General features: G+C 40.3%; 5 non-coding genes across 5 annotated transcripts; all 5 read left to right on the top strand.

The window, feature by feature from the left end:
- Positions 1–3,832: 3,832 nt before the first annotated feature.
- Positions 3,833–3,905, top strand: Trnai-aau. The gene has a single exon. It is a non-coding gene; the product is annotated as a tRNA-Ile (tRNA).
- Positions 3,906–6,435: 2,530 nt separating this feature from the next.
- Trnai-aau lies at positions 6,436–6,508 on the top strand. The gene has a single exon. It is a non-coding gene; the product is annotated as a tRNA-Ile (tRNA).
- A 1,349-nt stretch (positions 6,509–7,857) lies between these two features.
- On the top strand, positions 7,858–7,934 carry Trnak-cuu. Its single transcript has one exon. It is a non-coding gene; the product is annotated as a tRNA-Lys (tRNA).
- Positions 7,935–9,275: 1,341 nt separating this feature from the next.
- On the top strand, positions 9,276–9,352 carry Trnak-cuu. Its single transcript has one exon. It is a non-coding gene; the product is annotated as a tRNA-Lys (tRNA).
- Positions 9,353–13,536: 4,184 nt separating this feature from the next.
- Positions 13,537–13,609, top strand: Trnal-aag. The gene has a single exon. It is a non-coding gene; the product is annotated as a tRNA-Leu (tRNA).
- Positions 13,610–16,371: the final 2,762 nt, after the last annotated feature.

Genomic DNA, 16,371 nt, shown 5'->3' with positions numbered 1-16,371 from the left:
TGCCCAGGATGCATCAATAGGCTTCGTGTCTCTCGTCTCACTTCTGACCAATCATGAACACTTACATCGCTAAATACTTTTGGTTCGAGTTGCAATCTTGCGAAGAAGTACCTCTTTTTTAGGCCTAAATGTTATTTATTATATACTTCGAGAAGAAATCTCATCATTCTTCATACAATGTACTTGTAATAGATACTACACTTTCTATTTTTTTTTCAATTGAACATTTATTTTTCTTTAAACAAATTCTGAAGTTTCGAGCCAAAAATGTTCTAGTCGGAAGAGCACAACTTAAGACATATGCAGTGTGGCTCCTCAAGAAATACCTTTGTGTAAGTGTATCTCCCACGTATAAACGATAACGATAACTTTGTTCAGTGTGTACGCAGATTCACCCGGCGAGCATGGTGTGGGCGCGTAGTGCGCTCCTCCATTCACCAAATGTGGGCTTTCTGATTAGACTGAATTAGTGCCCGAGTTCAAAGTTCATTTCTCCCCCTTTAGGCCTACCTCTCTCATGCCCTGGGCCGGGTTTGCAAGTGCGGGCAGGGAATGACTTATTCAAGTCAAACTCGTTTCTCCATTTTCTTGGAAATTATTTTCAGTCCTTGAAGGAACCAAGCCATTTGAGAGTCATTTGAAATGGACAACAACGTCAACAAGCAAGTAAACTATAATGTCTGTGGATTGTGTGTTTAAATTTGATCAGTGACGATTTTCTGAGACATGAAAATGTCAGTGTGGGCAGTGTAACTGCCTTTTCTAATAGTGTCATTTTCTGTTCGGTTCAAAGCACATCAATTTCTTCATGTTTCTTCAAAATGACTACCCGGAATCCAAAATTTCACTTTTCAGCCATGTCCACGGTGGAATTGCCCAGTAGTTTTAAAAGACGGAGACCATGGGACGTTAAAGGGATACTAGATCCTGGAACAGCCAAATTGGGATACAAAACGCGCTTTGAACGAGATGATGATATCGGAAATAACATTTAAAAGTAGGATATAAACATCAACACAACTATCCTTTTAAAACTGGGCGTTTTTGTGTTATTCCTGTATTATGCATGAGAGAACGAATTTCGGGGTCCACTTTTGCGACCCCATAAATTCGAGCATGAATTCTGTTTGGTGCCAGTTGTGATTTCATTCGTACGCGTAAAGTGTTCGCCTTTTGCGGACGTTGAAAAAACTATACTTTTTGCATTGGTGATTGGTCACCGCGCGCTGTTCCTGATCGCGAGACACACAACGTGTATAGCGTACACTGAGAACGACACGAAAAACGTATTCGTACGAAAGCCCTGTAGTGCCATCAAGTATATATTTTGTCCAAGTTCGTTTTTATGAGTTATATATTTCGCAAAGTTCGTTTTTATGAGTTATATATTTCGCCAAGTTCGTTTTTATGAGTTATATATTTCGCAAAGTTCGTTTTTATGAGATACATTTTGTCCAAGTTCGTTTTTATGAGTTATATATTTCGCAAAGTTCGTTTTTATGAGTTATATATTTCGCAAAGTTCGTTTTTATGAGTTATATATTTCGCAAAGTTCGTTTTTATGAGTTATATATTTCGCAAAGTTCGTTTTTATGAGATATATTTTACGGAGTTACGGAGTTTTATGAAGTTACGGAGCCCCTAAGGTGACATCCAAAATTATTTTTTTTCTCGTGCGCACAACACAGTATCTCGTGTGCACGAGATAATTATCACGTGCGCAGGACATATATCTCTTGCGCAGGACATATATCTCGTGCGCACGCCCTATATCTCGTGGGCACGACATATATCTCGTGCGCACGACATATATCTCGTGCGCACGACATAATTATCTCATGCGCACGAGAAATATGTCGTGCGCACGAGATAATTATGTCGTGCGCACGAGATATTATGTCGTGCGCACGAGATATAATGTCGTGCGCACGAGATATTATGTCGTGCGCACGAGATATAATGTCGTGCGCACGAGATATTATGTCGTGCGCACGAGGTAAAAAAATAATTTTGGATGTCCCTTTAGGGGCTCCGTAACTGACATGCTACTTTCGTTACACACAAACTTGTCCGCTGCACGTGCAGCAAGCTCCGTTAATACTTATTATTATCTCGTGCGCACGAGATATATGTCGTGCGCACGAGATATATGTCGTGCGCACGAGATATATGTCCTGCGCACGAGATAATTATCTCGTGCGCACGAGATATATGTCCTGCGCACGAGATATATGTCCTGCGCACATGATAATTATCTCGTGCGCACGAGATACTTTGTCGTGCGCACAAGATAAAAAAATAATTTTGGATGTCACTTTAGGGGCTCTGTTACTTCATAAAACTCCGTAACTCCGTAAAATATATCTCATTAAAACGAACTTCGAGAAAATGTATCTCATAAAAACGAACTTTGCGAAATATGTAACTCATAAAAACGAACTTTGCGAAATATATAACTCATAAAAACGAGCTTGGACAAAATATATACTTGATGGCACTACAGGGCTTTCGTAGTACTCCGTCATGTCCGATGTAAACAAGCGGGGTTTTTTTCGTCTTTTCTCGTAAGACATTAGGTTAGTTTCCTTTCAACCAGATGTTTGAAATAGGCTAGGTAAACAATCCTAACCATAAAATTTTCGGGGATTTCAGGACCTAGTACCCCTTTAACGCACAAGCTATAACATATTCCACAACAACATCATAACGGCGACCCTGCATGGTGTCACCATTTGATGATAAAATTGGCCATTTGCCAGAATCCGGACTTTAGTAACAGATTGGCAACTTGAAAATTGCCACTAAGGTTTGTGCATTATGCATGCCTCGAGTTGCCCGCAGGGGAGGGGGATACCCACCACGTGACACCAGGGGCGCTGTTCATGATGTTAATGTACAGGATAACGCTTAATTGTTGTGCGTTAAGGGTGCAACCCTACATTCAAAATTCCCATAGACACTGGTGCCAAATGCCCATCAAAATTCTTTTAAAAAAAATCAGAACTCTATAAGAGATTTAAGCTGAACAGAAAAATGATGATCAACATGTCATGATCTTTCATTTTCTTTTCATTTTTTGGTAGATTGACCATTGACTTTTCGAGAAGTTCTCGCCCAAAGAAGAAGACCCCTATTTTCCCCAAAGCGGAACGGTAGCCATCTTGAAAAATGATCCCTCCAAAACATGGCAAAATAGCGCCACTTTCGAGCCCAATTGCATCAAAAATGCTCGGAATTGGAAGCCCCAGGTCCGGGCCAGAGGTTCATTGCCACATCTCTTTAATTCTCCAATGTAATGGCTCTCAGAACTCTCTAATGTAGAGTATTTTGAGGGTATAACTTATATTCATGGAATAACTTTCAAACGAGTTAAATGTTGGAGTGCTGCACCGTTCATGAAGAACTGTTTTATTTCCGATTGTGCATATCGATACTTTGCCACAATGCATTGAAAATGCCTATGAGTAATCAAGACAACCAACGAAACAATTATACACCATTAACATTATGTCGTCCCTGAGTTCGTCCCAGTTTTTCTTAACTTGGAAATAAATGTGCCTCGTTATTTTCAGTGTTTTAAGGGAAAAGGTGTCTCATCGTGTCCATATCGTTTTATCCTAAAAACTTTTCAGGGCTTCGAAATATAGCGTTCTCTCCGTTTTGTGGAAGTTCTGCATAATTATTGTTTAATTTCTGCGTATATTATGAATGCGGGCAAGGTGTCAGACTCGAGGCATGCATAATGCACAAACCTGATTAGCAATTTTCAAGGCATGTTGCATGCAAATTGAAATAACTATATAAGCGTTAATATTACATTTTCAATAAGGGAGCGCGATTAGCTCAGAGGATAGAGCATGAGACTAATAATCTCAGGGTCGTTGGTTCGAATCCAACATCGCGAAACAATTTTTTTTTTTTTTAAGGAGGCTCGGATGGGACGGGTTGCGCGATATGCATGTTCTGGCAAATATTTCAACCAGGTTGTTCTTTTCTTTTCCAAATGTGTATAACAAAAAAACGTGACACGATTTGTCTGTTTTACTTTTTCCGTTTGACGTTGAAAAGGATACTCTTATCTGGTTTTTATTATTTTTAATAATGCATTCCTTGTTTCTTTTACCAAACTTGGAATACACCCTGAAAACGTATTGGCAACTGTAACATAAGTTCCCATTGATAAACAACACAGTTTTTGATTCGCTTCCAGTCTGTCAGAAAGTCCGAATTTTGGCAAATGGCCAATCCTATCGTCGAATGGGGGAGGGGGGGGGGGCTGCCCACCACGTGACACCAGGGGCGCTGCTCATAATGTTAATGTACAGGTAACGCTCGCTTGTGTGTTAAGGGTGAAACCCTGCATTAAAATTCCCATAGACACTAGCCTTGGTCAATGCTCTCGTCGTTATTCGTCCCGTACGCGGTCAATCGTCGGCATATATCCTCACGCGCTATGCACATGTAAAATACAGCGCGAACAGCGACCTCATGGGGCCACTATTTTTTATGCAAATCAGTTGAGGACGATCTCGAGCCTTGGTTCAATCGTCGGCAAAAGCTTATGTTTTTCTTTATTTTGCGCTGGATTTCTAGCGCACGACCTCGTATGCGAATACAGATAAGTGTAGGCGGGGCTAATATGTGGAGTGTCCAATCACACTTTGGTAAATCTGGACGTCATCAAAATATTTGCAGCTATTCGCCTTTTGCGGACGTGACATGAACCACAGTTTTTGTGCATTGGTGCTGTGTGCAGAGACACACAACGTGTACGTGTATGGATTATGTACGGTGCCACGTTTCACTATGCAAAATTCCACGCAACGATCGACCAATAAGAAAACGACATTTAAGGTCAGCTAAGGCTATTAACATAATGAGCACCACCCCCAAAACCTCACATGGGTGCAGACCAGTAAATCGGTCCGAAATTGCCTGCGCCGGCCAAATCGCGATTTGCATGCCCTCAAAATCTTCGGTATTTGAGCATGCTGTGGGCCATGAACTTGAGGGTTTGTAAAAAATATGGGTGGAAGCCGTGCACATGACTGGGAGCTTGCAGTTCTGTGTAATTTGGATGTAATTTGCACCCTAAAAGCGCTCTATTTTGCAATGGAGTGTAGGCATCGTTTTTCAAAATGGCGATGGGCTTCAGGACTATTTTCAGGGGTGATCGTCTTCAGATGGAAATTTCTCCTAAAAGTCATCAGTTGACCCCCCGTAAATTGAACAGAAAATGAAAGATGATGAAATAAGCTTTAATTTGATGTGTGTTTCGAACACCTTGGAGAGTTGTGAGTATTTTTCCCGAATTTTTGAAGTGGGAGCATTTACCATTGGGGTCTATCGAAGTTTATTTACTGGTCTGCTACCACATGGACGATTGAACCAAGGCTCGAGATCGTCTCAACTGATTTGCATAAAAAAGTGGCCGCATGAGGTCGCTGTTCACGCTGTATTTTTATATGCATGTGCATAGCACGTGAGGCCTGGATATATGCCGACGATTGACCACGTACGGGACGAATAACGACGAGAGCATTGACCAAGGCTACATAGACACTGGTGCCAAATGCCCATTCTTCAAAATTCTTTAAAAAAACTCAGAACCCACAAGTAATTGAAGCTGCACAGAAAAAATGATGATCAACATGTCATCTTTGAGTTTCTATTCATTTTTTGGTGGGTTGACCATTGACTTTTCGAGCAAATCTTGCCCAAAGAAGACGACCCCTATTTTCCCCACAGCGGAACGGTAGCCATCTTGAAAAACGATCCCTCCACAACATGGCCACATAGCGCCACTTTCGAGCCCAATTGCATCAAAAATGCTCGGAATTGGAAGCCCCAGGTCCAGGCCAGAGGTTCATTGTCATATCTCTTTAATTCCCCAATGTAATGGCTCTCAGAACTCTCTAATATAGAGTATTTTGAGGGTATAACTTATATTCATGGAATAACTTTCAAACGAGTTAAATGTTGGAGTGCTGCACCGTTCATGAAGAACTGTTTTATTTCCGATTGTGCATATCGATACTTTGCCACAATGCATTGAAAATGCCTATGAGTAATCAAGACAACCAACGAAACAATTATACACCATTAACATTATGTCGTCCTTGAGTTCGTCCCAGTTTTTCTTAACTTGGAAATAAATGTGCCTCGTTATTTTCAGTGTTTTAAGGGAAAAGGTGTGTCATCGTATCCATATCGCTTTATTCTGAAAACTTTTCAGGGCTTCGAAATATAGCGTTCTCTCCGTTTTGTGGAAGTTCTGCATAATTATTGTTTAATTTCTGCGTATATTATGAATGCGGGCAAGGTGTCAGACTCGAGGCATGCATAATGCACATACCTGATTAGCAATTTTCAAGGCACGTTGCATGCAAATTGAAATAACTATATAAGCGTTAATATTACACTTTCAATAAGGGAGCGCGATTAGCTCAGAGGATAGAGCATGAGACTAATAATCTCAGGGTCGTTGGTTCGAATCCAACATCGCGAAACACTTTTTTTTTTTTTTAAGGAGGCTCGGATGGGACGGGTTGCGCGATATGCATGTTCTGGCGAATATTTCAACCAGGTTGTTCTTTTCTTTTCCAAATGTGTATAACAAAAAAACGTGACACGATTTGTCTGTTTTACTTTTTCCGTTTGACGTTGAAAAGGATACTCTTATCTGGTTTTTATTATTTTTAATAATGCATTCCTTGTTTCTTTTACCAAACTTGGAATACACCCTGAAAACGTATTGGCAACTGTAACATAAGTTCCCTTTGATAAACAACACAGTTTTTGATTCGCTGCCAATCTGTCAGAAAGTCCGAATTTTGGCAAATGGCCAATCCTATCATCGAATGGGGAGGGGGGGGGGGGGGCTGCCCACCACGTGACACCAGGGGCGCTGCTCATAATGTTAATGAACAGGTAACGCTCGCTTGTGCGTTAAGGGTGAAACCCTGCATTAAAATTCCCATAGACACTGGTGCCAAATGCCCATTCTTCAAAATTCTTTAAAAAAAATCACAACCTACAAGTGATTGAAGCTGCACAGAAAAATGATGATCAACATGTCATCTTTCATTTTCTTTTCATTTCTTGGTGGGTTGACAATTGACTTTTCGAGAAATTCTCGCCCAAAGAAGACGACCCCTATTTTTCCCAAAGCGGAACGGTAGCCATCTTGAAAAACGATGCCTCCAGAACATGGCCAAATAGTGCCACTTTCGAGCCCAATTGCATCAAAAATGCTCGGAATTGGAAGCCCCAGGTCCGGGCCAGAGGTTCATTGCCATATCTCTTTAATTCTCCAATGTAATGGCTCTCAGAACTCTCTAATGTAGAGTATTTTGAGGGTATAACTTATATTCATGGAATAACTTTCAAACGAGTTAAATGTTGCAGTGCTGCACCGTTCATGAAGAACTGTTTTATTTCCGATTGTGCATATCGATACTTTGCCACAATGCATTGAAAATGCCTATGAGTAATCAAGACAACCAACGAAACAATTATACACCATTAACATTATGTCGTCCCTGAGTTCGTCCCAGTTTTTCTTAACTTGGAGATAAATGTGCCTCGTTATTTACAGTGTTTTAAGGGAAAAGGTGTCTCATCGTGTGCATATCGTTTTATACTGAAAACTTTTCAGGGCTTCGAAATATAGCGTTCTCTCCGTTTTGTGGAAGTTCTGCATAATTATTGTTTAATTTCTGCGTATATTATGAATGCGGGCAAGGTGTCAGACTCGAGGCATGCATAATGCACAAACCTGATTAGCAGTTTTCAAGGCATGTTGCTTGCAAATTGAAATAACTATATAAGCGTTACTATTACACTTTCAATAAGGGAGCGCGATTAGCTCAGTAGGTAAGAGCATGGGACTCTTCATCCTAAGGTCGTTGGTTCGAATCCAACATCGCGAGACATTTTTTTTTTTTTTTTTTAAGGATGCTGGGATGGGACGGGTTGCGCTAAAAGCATGTTCTGGCGATATGTCAACCAGGTTATTATTTTCTTTTCCAAATGTGTATAACAAAAAACGTGACACGATTTGTCTGTTTTACATTTCCTGTTTGACGTTGAAAGGATACTCTTATCTGGTTTTATTATTTCTAATAATGCATTCCTTGTTTCTTTTACCAAACTTGGAATTCACCCTGAAAACGTATTGGCAATTGTAACATAAGTTCCCTTTGATAAACAACACAGTTTTTGATTCGCTGCCAATCTGTCAGAAAGTCCGAATTTTGGCAAATGGCCAATCCTATCATCCAATGCGGGAGGGGGGGGGCTGGCCACCACGTGACACCAGGGGCGCTGCTTATAATGTTAATGTACAGGTAACGCTCGCTTGTGCGTTAAGGGTGAAACCCTGCATTAAAATTCCCATAGACACTGGTGCAAAATGCCCATTCTTCAAAATTCTTAAAAAAAACTCAGAACCCACAAGTGATTGAAGCTGCACAGAAAAATGATGATCAACATGTCATCTTTCATTTCCTTTTCATTTTTTGGTGGGTTGACCATTGACTTTTCGAGCAAATCTTGCCCAAAGAAGACGACCCCTATTTCCCCCAAAGTGGAACGGTAGCGATCTTGAAAACCGATGCCTCCACAACATGGCCGAATAGCGCCACTTTCGAGCCCAATTGCATCAAAAATGCTCGGAATTGAAAGCGCCAGGTCCGGGCCAAAAGTTCATTGCCATATCTCTTTAATTCCCCAATGTAATGGCTCTCAGAACTCTCTAATGTAGAGTATTTTGAGGGTATAACTTATATTCATGGAATAAATTTCAAACGAGTTAAATGTTGCAGTGCTGCACCGTTCACGAAGAACTGTTTTATTTCCGATTGTGCATATCGATACTTTGCCACAATGCATTGAAAATGCCTATGAGTAATCAAGACAACCAACGAAACAATTATACACCATTAACATTATGTCGTCCCTGAGTTCGTACCAGTTTTTCTTAACTTGGAAATAAATGTGCTTCGTTATTTTTAGTGTTTTAAGGGAAAAGGTGTCTCATCGTGTCCATATCGTTTTATCCTGAAACCTTTTCAGGGCTTCGAAATATAGCGTTCTCTCCGTTTTGTGGAAGTTCTGCATAATTATTGTTTAATTTCTGCGTATATTATGAATGCGGGCAAGGTGTCAGACTCGAGGCATGCATAATGCACAAACCTGATTAGCAATTTTCAAGGCATGGTGCATGCAAATTGAAATAACTATATAAGCGTTAATATTACATTTTCAATAAGGGAGCGCGATTAGCTCAGAAGGTAAGAGCATAGGACTCTTCATTCTAGGGTCGTTGGTTCGAATCCAACATCGCGAGACAATTTTTTTTTTTTTTTTTTAAGGAGGCTGGGATGGGACGGGTTGCGCGATATGCATATTCTGGCGAATATGTCAACCAGGTTGTTCTTTTCTTTTCCAAATGTGTATAACAAAAATCGTGACACGATTTGTCTGTTTTACTTTTTCCATTTGACGTTGAAAAGGATACTCTTATCTGGTTTTTATTATTTTTAATAATGCATTCCTTGTTTCTTTTACCCAACTTGGAATACACCCTGAAAACGTATTGGCAACTGTAACATAAGTTCCCTTTGATAAACAACACAGTTTTTGATTCGCCGCCAATCTGTCAGAAAGTCCGAATTTTTGGCAAATGGCCAATCCTATCATGAAAGGGGGGGCTGCCCACCACGTGACACCAGGGGCGCTGCTCATAATGTTAATGTACAGGTAACGCTCGCTTGTGCGTTTTAGGGTGAAACCCTGCATTAAAATTCCCATAGACACTGGTGCGAATGCCCATACTCTAAAATTCTTAAATAAAAACTCAGAAACTATACAAGTGATTGAAACTGCACAGAAAAATGATGATCAACATGTCATCTTTCATTTTCATTTCGTTTTTTGGTGGGTTGACCATTGACTTTTCGAGAAATTCTCGCCCAAAGAAGACGACCCCTATTTTTCCCAAAGCGGAACGGTAGCCATCTTGAAAACCGATGCCTCCACAACATGGCCAAATAGCGCCACTTTCGAGCCCAATTGCATCACAAATGCTCGGAATTGGAAGCCCCAGGTCCGGGCCAGAGGTTCATTGCCATATCTCTTTAATTCCCCAATGTAATGGCTCTCAGAACTCTCTAATATAGAGTATTTTGAGGGTATAACTTTTATTCATGGAATAACTTTCAAACGAGTTAAATGTTGCAGTGCTGCACCGTTAATGAAGAACTGTTTTATTTCCCATTGTGCATATCGATACTTTGCCACAATGCATTGAAAATGCCTATTAGTAATCAAGACAACCAACGAAACAAGTATACACCATTAACATTATGTCGTCCCTGAGTTCGTCCCAGTTTTTGTTAACTTGGAAATAAATGTGCCTCGTTATTTTCAGTGTTTTAAGGGAAAAGGTGTGTCATCGTGTCCATATCGTTTTATCCTGAAAACTTTTCAGGGCTTCGAAATATAGCGTTCTCTCCGTTTTGTGGAAGTTCTGCATAATTATTGTTTAATTTCTGCGTATATTATGAATGCGGACAAGGTGTCAGACTCGAGGCATGCATAATGCAAAAACCTGATTAGCAATTTTCAAGGCATGTTGCATGCAAATTGAAATAACTATATAAGCGTTAATATTACATTTTCAATAAGGGAGCGCGATTAGCTCAGTAGGTAAGAGCATGGGACACTTCATCTCAGGGTCGTTGGTTCGAGTCCAACATCGCGAGACTATTTTTTTTTTTTTCTTAAGGAGGCTGGATGGGACGGGTTGCTCGATATGCATGTCCTGGCGAATATGTCAACCAGATTGTTCTTTTCTTTTCCAAATGTGTATAACAAAAAACGTGACACGATTTGTCTGTTTTACTTTTTCCGTTTGACGTTGAAAAGGATACTCTTATCTGGTTTTTGTTATTTTTAATAATGCATTCCTTGTTTCTTTTACCAAACTTGAAATACACCCTGAAAACGTATTGGCAACTGTAACATAAGTTCCCTTTGATAAACAACACAGTTTTTGATTCGCTGCCAATCTGTCAGAAAGTCCGAATTTTGGCAAATGGCCAATCCTATCATGAAAGGGGGGGGGGGGGCTGCCCACCACGTGACACCAGGGGCGCTGCTCATAATGTTAATGTACAGGTAACGCTCGCTTGTGCGTTTTAGGGTGAAACCCTGCATTAAAATTCCCATAGACACTGGTGCGAATGCCCATACTCTAAAATTCTTAAATAAAAACTCAGAAACTATACAAGTGATTGAAACTGCACAGAAAAATGATGATCAACATGTCATCTTTCATTTTCATTTCGTTTTTTTGGTGGGTTGACCATTGACTTTTCGAGAAATTCTCGACCAAAGAAGACGACCCCTATTTTTCCCAAAGCGGAACGGTAGCCATCTTGAAAACCGATGCTTCCACAACATGGCCAAATAGCGCCACTTTCGAGCCCAATTGCATAAAAAATGCTCGGAATTGGAAGCCCCAGGTCCGGGCCAGAGATTCATTGCCATATCTCTTTAATTCCCCAATGTAATGGCTCTCAGAACTCTCTAATATAGAGTATTTTGAGGGTAATAACTTATATTCATGGAATAACTTTCAAACGAGTTAAATGTTGCAGTGCTGCACCGTTCATGAAGAACTGTTTTATTTCCGATTGTGCATATCGATACTTTGCCACAATGCATTGAAAATGCCTATTAGTAATCAAGACAACCAACGAAACAATTATACACCATTAACATTATGTTGTCCCTGAGCTCGTCCCAGTTTTTCTTAACTTGGAAATAAATGTGCCTCGTTATTTTCAGTGTTGTAAGGGAAAAGGTGTCTCATCGTGTCCATATCGTTTTATCCTGAAAACTTTTCAGGGCTTCGAAATATAGCGTTCTCTCCGTTTTGTGGAAGTTCTGCATAATTATTGTTTAATTTCTGCGTATATTATGAATGCGGGCAAGGTGTCAGATTCGAGGCATGAATAATGCACAAACCTGATTAGCAATTTTCAAGGCATGTTGCATGCAAATTGAAATAACTATATAAGCGTTAATATTACATTTTCAATAAGGGAGCGCGATTAGCTCAGTAGGTAAGAGCATGGGACACTTCATCTCAGGGTCGTTGGTTCGAGTCCAACATCGCGAGACCATTTTTTTTTTTTTTTTTTTTTAAGGAGGCTGAATGGGACGGGTTGCGCGATATGCATGTCCTGGCGAATATGTCAACCAGATTGTTCTTTTCTTTTCCAAATGTGTATAACAAAAAACGTGACACGATTTGTCTGTTTTACTTTTTCCGTTTGACGTTGAAAAGGATACTCTTATCTGGTTTTTGTTATTTTTAATAATGCATTCCTTGTTTCTTTTACCAAACTTAAAATACACCCTGAAAACGTATTGGCAACTGAAACATAAGTTCCCTTTGATAAACAACACAGTTTTTGATTCGCTGCCAATCTGTCAGAAAGTCCGAATTTTGGCAAATGGCCAATCCTATCATGAAAGGGGGGAGGGGGGCTGCCCACCACGTGACACCAGGGGCGCTGCTCATAATGTTAATGTACAGGTAACGCTCGCTTGTGCGTTTTAGGGTGAAACCCTGCATTAAAATTCCCATAGACACTGGTGCAAATGCCCATACTCTAAAATTCTTAAATAAAAACTCAGAACCTATACAAGTGATTGAAGCTGCACAGAAAAATGATGATCAACATGTCATCTTTCATTTTCTTTTCATTTTTTGGTGGGTTGACCATTGACTTTTCGTGAAATTTTCGCCCAAAGAAGACGACCCCTATTTTCTCCAAAGCGGAACGGTAGCCATCTTGAAAACCGATGCCTCCACAACATGGACAAATAGCGCCACTTTCGAGCCCAATTGCATCAAAAATGCTCGGAATTGGAAGCCCCAGGTCCGGGCCAGAGGTTCATTGCCATATCTCTTTAATTCCCCAATGAAATGGCTCTCAGAACTCTCTAATATAGAGTATTTTGAGGGTATAACTTATATTCATGGAATAACTTTCAAACGAGTTAAATGTTGCAGTGCTGCACCGTTAATGAAGAACTGTTTTATTTCCCATTGTGCATATCGACACTTTGCCACAATGCATTGGAAATGCCTATGAGTCATCAAGACAACCAACGAAACAATTAACACCATTAACATTATGTCGTCCCTGAGTTTGTCCCAGTTTTTCTTAACTTGGAGATAAATGTGCCTCGTTATTTTCAGTGTTGTTAGCGAAAAGGTGTCTCATCGTGTCCATATCGTTTTATCCTAAAAACTTTTCAGGGCTTCGAAATATAGCGTTCTCTCCGTTTTGTGGAAGTTTTGCATAATTATTGTTTAATTTCTGCGTATATTATGAATGCGGGCAAGGTGTCAGACTCGAGGCATGCATAATGCACAAACCTGATTAGCAATTTTCAAGGCATGTTGCATGCAAATTGAAATAACTATATAAGCGTTAATATTACATTTTCAATAACGGAGCGCGATTAGCTCAGAGGATAGAGCATGAGACTAAGAATCTCAGGGTCGTTGGTTCGAATCCAACATCGCGAAACAATTTTTTTTTTTTTTTAAGGAGGCTCGGATGGGACGGGTTGCGCGATACGCATGTTCTGGCGAATATGTCAACCAGGATGTTCTTTTCTTTTCCAAATGTGTATAACAAAAAACGTGACACGATTTGTCTGTTTTACTTTTTCTGTTTGACGTTGAAAAGGATACTCTTATCTGGTTTTTATTATTTTTAATAATGCATTCCTTGTTTCTTTTACCAAACTTGGAATACACCCTGAAAACGTATTGGCAACTGTAACATAAGTTCCCTTTGATAAACAACACAGTTTTTGATTCGCTGCCAATCTGTCAGAAAGTCCGAATTTTGGCAAAAGGCCAACCCTATCATCGAATGGGGGGGGGGGGGGGGCTGGCCACCACGTGACACCAGGGGCGCTGCTCATAATGTTAATGTACAGGTAACGCTCGCTTGTGCGTTTTAGGGTGAAACCCTGCATTAAAATTCCCATAGACACTGGTGCCAAATGCCCATTCTTCAAAATTCTTTAAAAAAAACTGTGGGTGGGTTGACTATTGACTTTTCGAGAAATTCTCGCCCAAAGAAGACGAGCCCTATTTTCCCCAAAGAGGAACGGTAGCCATCTTGAAAAACGATGCCTCCACAACATGGCCAAATAGCGCCACTTTCGAGCCCAATTGCATCAAAAATGCTCGGAATTGGAATCCCCAGGTCCGGGCCAGAGGTTCATTGCCATATCTCTTTAATTCCCCAATGTAACGGCTCTCAGAATTCTCTAATATAGAGTATTTTGAGGGTATAACTTCTATTCAAGAGCTCGGCGGATGGATTAAGGCCTATTTCACGGTGTGCACCCTTAACGTCCCTGAAACAATCGTCAAAACGAGGTTCTCTGTCTTTCAAAACTGGGCAATTAAACATGAAAGTTAACATACCTGAAAACTGGAACATTTATGAAATCTTCGGACCTACAAGAAGAACTACCGACTATTTAATAAATTTGACGGTGGAAAGTTACGAAAAGACCTGAAAATCAGCATTTTAGAGAATTCTCACCACAAACTTAAAGGGGGTGTGGTGTTCATCCAATGGGCCCATTTTTCTGATCGAAAAGTGGGAGTTGGATATATCCTCCCTACACCCGTGAGATTTACGATCATGCATTTCTTGGGTTTCGCACAGACAGTTGTACTAAAACCTTCATGATAGGAATGACTTTCAAACGAGTTGAAGGATGCAGTGCTGCATCGTTCATGAAGAACTGTTTTATTTCCGATTGTGCATATCGATACTTTGATTCAATGCATTGAAATTGCCTGTCAGTAATCAAGACAACCAACGAAACAATTATACACCATTAACATTATGTCGTCCCTGAGTTCGTCCCAGTTTTCCTTAAGTTGGAAATAAATCTGCCTTGTTATTTTCAGTGTTTAAAAGAAACACTGTTGTCTCATCATGTCCATGTCCTTTTATCCTGAAAACTTTTCAGGGCTTCGAAATATAGCGTTCTCTCCGTTTTGTGGAAGTTCTGCATAATTATTGTTTAATTTCTGCGTATAATTATGAATGCGGGCAAGGTTTTTAGTGTCAGACTCGAGGCATGCATAATGCACAAACCTTATTAGCAACTTTCCAGGCATGTTGCATGGAAATTGAAATAACTCAATTGGTCCAAAGTCTGTAATAAGTTTACCCCGTAACGACAAATGAATAGGATAAATCCGTAGTTAAAACTCAAACGCTTCCGTTTTAAAAAGGGGGATTGAAAATTCCCATTTCAACTCGGGAAGAGCCTATCCAGGAATAAGCACGTAATCGTTTTGACCTACATATACTCGTTTCCTGTAGACATCATGTGACGTGGAGCACTATTCAATGTAACATTAATGGACTGGCCAATGTCTGACACTAGATGACGCTATTGTGGCGGGAACTCCCCGGGCCAACTCAAGTCTGTATAGGATCAAGGGCGGATCCAGGTGGGGGAGGGGGGGGGGGGCAAAAGGGGGCCATGACCCCCCCCCCCAAAAAAAAAAAAAAACGTAACCAATTTTTTTTTATGTGACGTCGCAATAAAGGCAGGCAATGAGTACACCACCATCTTTTCCTCACAAAAACATTGGTTAAAGTGGTCAGAAATTGCCTCAGATCGCACCACAGAGCATCTAGAATCCAAATTTTTTCGGGGCCCTTAAGCGGGCCCCGAACCCGACGCCGTAATTTTTTGACCCACTTTTTGGGGGGACCAAAATTTTGTTTGGCCCCCAAAAATTGTCTTCTGGATCCGCCCTTGTATAGGACCAAGTCTGCCACTTAAAAGGGTGGAGATGAACTTCCCAAACCAGGGTTCGTCCCTAGGCTAGAGACCACTCAGAGCGATCTTCAAGGCTAAGGGTGCAGGTCCGTTTTGGTAGAAATACACCGCCGATTGTGAATGATCGCTAGTTACTCAAGAAATATAAAAAAATTGTACACTCTAACACTAACATCGGAACAGTATATACACAGATATATCAATAAAGAGTGATCTATATAGAAAAATTACATCAAAGCTAAATAATTACCTCCTCTTGAGTGTATTCAAAAGGAAACATGCACCAAGTGCCCTGCTACTGTTGCACTAGTTCATGAAGTCAACAATGGCTATTTTATTTCATTATTTGAATATAATACATGTTTGTGAGAGTTACACCAAAACAAAGTTAAACGGAATAAACAAACCCAGAGGAAAGTGGTCATACAGGATAAATGCATTTTTACATTTTATGATTTACCACTT

The sequence above is a fragment of the Patiria miniata genome, unplaced genomic scaffold (genome assembly GCF_015706575.1).
Source record: "Patiria miniata isolate m_02_andy unplaced genomic scaffold, ASM1570657v1 HiC_scaffold_5, whole genome shotgun sequence".
Lineage (NCBI taxonomy): Eukaryota > Metazoa > Echinodermata > Asteroidea > Valvatida > Asterinidae > Patiria > Patiria miniata.
The sequence above is the reverse complement of the archived record's forward strand: the minus strand, read 5'-3'. Positions and strand labels throughout refer to the sequence as shown.